The sequence below is a fragment of the Aquarana catesbeiana genome, linkage group LG04 (genome assembly GCF_042186555.1).
Source record: "Aquarana catesbeiana isolate 2022-GZ linkage group LG04, ASM4218655v1, whole genome shotgun sequence".
Taxonomy (NCBI): domain Eukaryota; kingdom Metazoa; phylum Chordata; class Amphibia; order Anura; family Ranidae; genus Aquarana; species Aquarana catesbeiana.
This window is the reverse complement of record NC_133327.1, coordinates 17,642,712-17,648,399: the sequence shown is the minus strand read 5'-3', so window position 1 is coordinate 17,648,399 and position 5,688 is coordinate 17,642,712. Positions and strand designations below refer to the sequence as shown.

General features: G+C 41.6%; 1 non-coding gene across 1 annotated transcript; it reads left to right on the top strand.

Moving 5' to 3' along the window:
* Positions 1-4,138: 4,138 nt before the first annotated feature.
* On the top strand, positions 4,139-4,221 carry TRNAL-UAA (transfer RNA leucine (anticodon UAA)). Its single transcript has one exon. It is a non-coding gene; the product is annotated as a tRNA-Leu (tRNA).
* The last annotated feature ends 1,467 nt before the right edge of the window (positions 4,222-5,688 follow it).

The following is a 5,688-nucleotide window of genomic DNA, read 5'->3' as shown; positions in this document are numbered from 1 at the left end:
CAAGACAAATTGCAGAGAAAAATGTATACTTTTATTCTACAGTAACTTTTTTTTTTTTTTTTTAACGAACACTGGTTACAAAGGGGTTGTTACAGTTTGGCTCCATTCATACCAATGTGTTTTTCATGCTTTTTTGCAGAACATTATTTTTAACACGGGTTCCTGTGGAACCCCTTCACATCATCGCATTTTTGTGCCTCTTTTTTTTTTTTGGAAAGGGTCAGGGACTTTTTTAAATGAAAAACGCTGCTTTTTTTTGGTTCAATAGACTTCCATGGAGAAGCTGCAGAAAAGCATGTTGTGTGTTTGCACCGCGATTGTGCTGCAATTTGTTTTTTGTGTTTTTTTTAATCTGCCCAATAATACATTTTAAAAAAAACCCCCAAAACATTAAAAAACATAAAAAGGCAAATTTGGGCTAAATTGCGGTAAAATCATAGTAAAATCGCAGTAAAAAACGCAAAAAGCACAGCAAATTGCACTGCAGAAAAGCTCAAAAGCAAACTGCATTGGTGTGAATGGAGCCACAGCAAGTTAATTTTTGCAAAGGGTTACCACAAAAAGAAAGTCTTGTTTGCCCTTAAAAAACAAGCAGCAACAATATATGTATAACTTTGCTATCTTTGCTATCTACCACAGGTTGAAGGTCTGTCTATAGCCGTCTTTAGGCTGCATTTACTCTTCACTTAAATGGGCTGCTGTCTGTGCGAAAAACGCGCCAAAGTATCTCCTGTACCCTTTTTTGGAGATGACTTTGACACATTTTTGAACAGCGCATTTGGCGTGTTTTGTTGTGTGACCAAAATGCCCATTTTTTAACCACTTCAATACTGGACACTTATACACTTTCCTGCCCAGACCAATTTTTAGCTTTCAGCGCTCTCACATTTTGAATGGCAATTGCGCGGTCATGCGACACTGTACCCAAACAACATTTTTATCATTTTTTCACACAAATAGAGCTTTCCTTTGGTGGTATTTGATCACCTCTGCGGTTTTTATTTTTTGTTATACAAATAAAAAAAAGACCGAAAATTAAAAAAAAAAAAAAATTTCTTTATTTCTGTTACAAAACTTTGTAAATAAGTACGTTTTCTCCTTCACTGACGGGCACTGATGAGGCAGTACTGATTGGCACTGATGAGGTGGCACTGATGAGGTGCCGCTTATATGCAGCACTGATAGGCGGTACTGGTAAGCAGCACTGATAAGCACTGATAGGTGGCACTGATATACAGCACTGATGGGCACTGATAGGTGGCACTGATGGGCACTCATATGGAGCACTGATGGGCACTCATAGGCGGCACTGTTGGGCACTCATAGGTGGCACTAATAGGTGGCACTGGAGGGCACGTATAGGCGGCACTGATGGGCACTGGTGGGGCAGCACTGATAGATGGCACTGCTAGCAGGCATCACCGATGGGCATAGAGTGCCATCCCTAATGGGCAATGATTACCATCCCTGGTGGGCTCTAGTGGGCTTACCTGGTGGTCATGGGTGGGCATCCCTGGTAGCCATGGGCGGGCACCCTTACTGGCCATGGGTGGGCATCCCTGGTGGTCCTGGGTGGACATCCTGGGGGGGGGCTGCACTGATAATCTATCAGTGCAGACCCCCCCCCTGTCAGGAGAGCAGCCGATCAGCTCTCCTCTACACGCGTCTCTCAGCGCGAGTAGAGAAAAAGCCGATACACAGCTTTTCCTGTTTACACTGTGATCAGCAGTGATTGGACACAGCTGATCACGTGGTAAAGAGCCTCCGTCAGAGGTGGGCAATAGTGGCTTATCCTGCAGGGCATCATATAAAACCCAGTCAGGATAACTGAACCACTTCCCGGCCGTCATTCTGCTATAGGCCAGACGGGAAGTGGTTAAGTATATTAGGGGTGCCACCTGCCGACCACAATACGTATATATACATTGCGGCCCATAAATGATTTACCACGATTATGGCTGAAGATATCAGCTATAACCACAGTATTGATTTTTACAGCCGGCTTTCTCCTGAAAGCGTTCCAAGCGGCTCATGAGCAGCTGGACCACTTTTGGTGTCTCTCGGGCTTACCGTTTCCACCGGCTTGCCCAAGGTATGATCCGACAGTGCTACCAGCTGGTCACACCACAGGCGATCGAAGAGATGATCCACTTTGATCGCTTCTATGGCCTTGGAGGACCATGACGTCACTTCCGGTCCAGGGTGGAAGTAAACATTTTGTTTTTCTTTAAAGCAAAAGGTCAAAAACATTTTTTATTTATTTTTGTTCTTTTGCTTTTAAAGGTAAAGAAGACATTTGGAGTCTTTTTGACACTAGATCTCTCCATAAAGAGGACCTGTCATTCTTATTTCTATTACAAGGGATGTTTACATGTGAGTGGAGCCCACCCCCCCAAGTTAGAATCACTCCCTAGGACACACTTAACCCCTTCATCGTCCCCTAGTGTTTAACTCCTTCCCTGCCAGTGTCATTTACACAGTAATCAGTGCATTTTTATAGCACTGATCGCTGTATAAATGACAATGGTCCCAAAATAGTGTCAAAAGTGCCCAAATTGTCCTCCATAATGTCGCAGTCCCCAAAAAAATGGCAGATCGCATTACTAATAAAAAAAAATTAATAATAAAAATGATTTAAAACTATCCCCTATTTTGTAGACGCTATAAGTTTTGCGCAAACCAATCAATATACGCTTATTGCGGGGTTTTTTTCTTACCAAAAATATGTAGAAGAATACATATTGGCCTAAACTGAGGAAAAAATAGTTTTTTTTATATATTTTTGGGGGATATTTATTATAGCAAAAAGTAAATAATATTGCTGTTTTTTCAAAATTGATGTTCTTTTTTTGTTTATAGCACAAAAAATAAAAACCGCAGAGGTGATCAAATACCACCAAAAGAAAGCTCTATTTGTGGGAAAAAAAGGACATCAATTTTGTTTGGGTGCAACGTCACACGACCGCGCGTTTGTCAGTTAAAGCGGCGCAGTGCTGAATCGCAACAAGTGCTCTGGTCAGGAAGGGGTTAAAATCTTGCGGGGCTGAAGCCTATGGAGATTTTTAGGTACCGTAGTTTGTCGCCATTCCATGAGCGTGCGCAATTTTAAAGCACGACATGTTAGGTATCGATTTACTCGGCATAAAATCATCTTTCACATTATACAAAAAAAAAATGATAAAATGATGTATACATTTTTTTTTTAAATTCATTAAAAAGTATTTTTCCCAAAAAAATTGTGTTTGAAAAACTCCTGTGCAAATACTGCGTGACATAAAAAAATTGCAACGATCGCTATTTTATTTCCTAGGGTCTCTTCTACGCTTAGGTGCGAATAGAGCCTGAAGTCATTGCCAAAAAAAAAACGTCCCATAGAAGACATGTAAGAATTGCTCCTAGGGGGTGTCGGGGTTGAAGTGGTTGAGGGCCATAACAAAACTCTAAAATACTGTTTTCTGGTGGTCTGACCTTTTGTAGACCTTGTATACAAGGGGAGAAGGCTGTTGCAATGTTCTCACCATTTTTACTTCTCTGAAAGTAGAAATAAAAGGTTTTGCGAGTCTTTTTACGGGATGCTGAAATGTTATGACATTTGTTATACGTGTTTCTAGCTGGCCGCTGTACAAAACGGAAAAACACAAAACTTTGATGTCAACATGGCTTTGGAGAGCATCCTGTAGCTGGTGCCCATTGGGACCTTCAGAACAGGAGTGAGTTCACTGCAGAAGTTTTCACCTTCCCCAGAAGAAAAATAGACCCGGCCCTTAGATCTTCTCCTATCCCCATCACATACACTTAAGTGTTCTGAATCTGATGCTGCCTGAGGGGATGCATGGATTTGTCTCATAATGCCAGTCATGCCTAACCTGTAGCCGAAGCTTGCCTGTCTATTAAAAATAAGAACAAAATGAAGCACAAGCACATTTTTTTTTCTTGTTAAAATACAGGAAAGAGAAATACGAAGGGACCCACAGTGGCCAAACAAACTTTGACTTTCAAGTGGAAAACTAGCATTTTACCGGTTGCTTTAGGCTTTTTGGTTCTTGAGCGCATCTAGAAACTATCACTCAGCAGCACCTGGAAAAAGTACAGAACTCAACAATACCTGTTATCGGGATGTCCACCATTGTGTATCAGCACCAGGATGGCCGAGTGGTTAAGGCGTTGGACTTAAGATCCAATGGATGTATATCTGCGTGGGTTCGAACCCCACTCCTGGTATGACTTTTTCATTTGTTGAAAAAATTAGAGAATTACGTCAGTCTGCTTCATCCTCCTCAATCTAGATTGCTGAAAATTTAGAATACTTTATTAACTCCCAAAAAGGAAATTGTTGTGGGCACACATGAGAAATTGAGATTTTCAGTTCCCATTTTGGTAAAATGCAATGGAGTCAATGGGGATGGTAAAATTAAGGCTACTTTCACACTGAGGCGCTTTGCAGGTGCTAAAGTGCTAAAAATAGAGCCTGCAAAGCGCCCTGAAAGAGCCGCTCAATTCACTCCAAGGTGAAAGCCTTCCCACTGGAGCGGTGCGCTTGCAGGATGGTCAAAAAAGTCCTGCAAGCCGCATCTTTGCAGTGCTATAGGAGCGGGGAATACAAAGTGCCCCTTCCCATTGAAAACGATGGGGCAGCGCTGCAAACCCGCCGGCAAATTGCTGCTGCAGCGGCGTTTCGCGGGCGGTTTTACCCCTTTTTTGGCTGCTAGCAGGGGTTAAAACCGCCCCGCTAGTGGCCGAATATCGGCGCTAAATATACCTCCGCTTTACCGCCGGCGCCCACCTGCCCCAGTGTGAAAGTAGCCCAAGGTGGTTTTGGTGGCTTTTAAGGCTACAATTGGCTTTAAATAGCTCCTGGGAGTTACAGAAGCCCCTTTTACCTATGCTGGACCTGTTTTTGGACCAAATAAAGTTTTTTTTTTAAAGTAAAAAAAAAAAAAAGATGTAGGAAGAAGGGAAAAAAATAAAAGTATTTTAAACGTTTTATTTACATTTTTTTTTTTTTTTTTTTAAAGGGTAACTTTTATTGTACATATAAAAAAATTGTACATAACATTTTTCTGGTTACAGAATAAAGAAGAACTGTTATGCCCTGTACACACGGTCGGATTTTCCAACGGAAAAAGTGCGATCGGATTGTGTTGGCGGAAATTCGCGTGTGGGCTCCATCGGACTTTTTCCGTCGGAGTTTCCGACACACAAAGTTTGAGAGCCGGATATAAAATTTTCCGACAACAAAATCCGATCGGTTAAATTCCGATCGTGTGTACACAAATCCGACGCACAAAGTGCCACGCATGCTCAGAATAAATTTAGAGATGAAAGCCATTGGCTACTTCCCTGTTTATACTCCCGACGTACGTGTTTTACGTCACCGCGTTCAGAACGATCGGATTTTCCAACAACTTTGTGTGACCGTGTGTATGCAAGACAAGTTTGAGCCAACATCCGTCGGAAAAAATCCATGGATTTTGTTGTCGGAATGTCCGATCAATGTCCGACCGTGTGTGCGGGGCATTACAAATACAGGACTGAGCAAACAGTGCTCACATCTTTATTTACATTTTAAATGTTTTATTTTATATTTAAATGTTAAGTTTTAAATGGCAGTACGCAGATAATGTTCAAATACCGTACAACCCCCTACAAATACAAAAACCAATAAATTAAATCAACTGAACTTTAAAT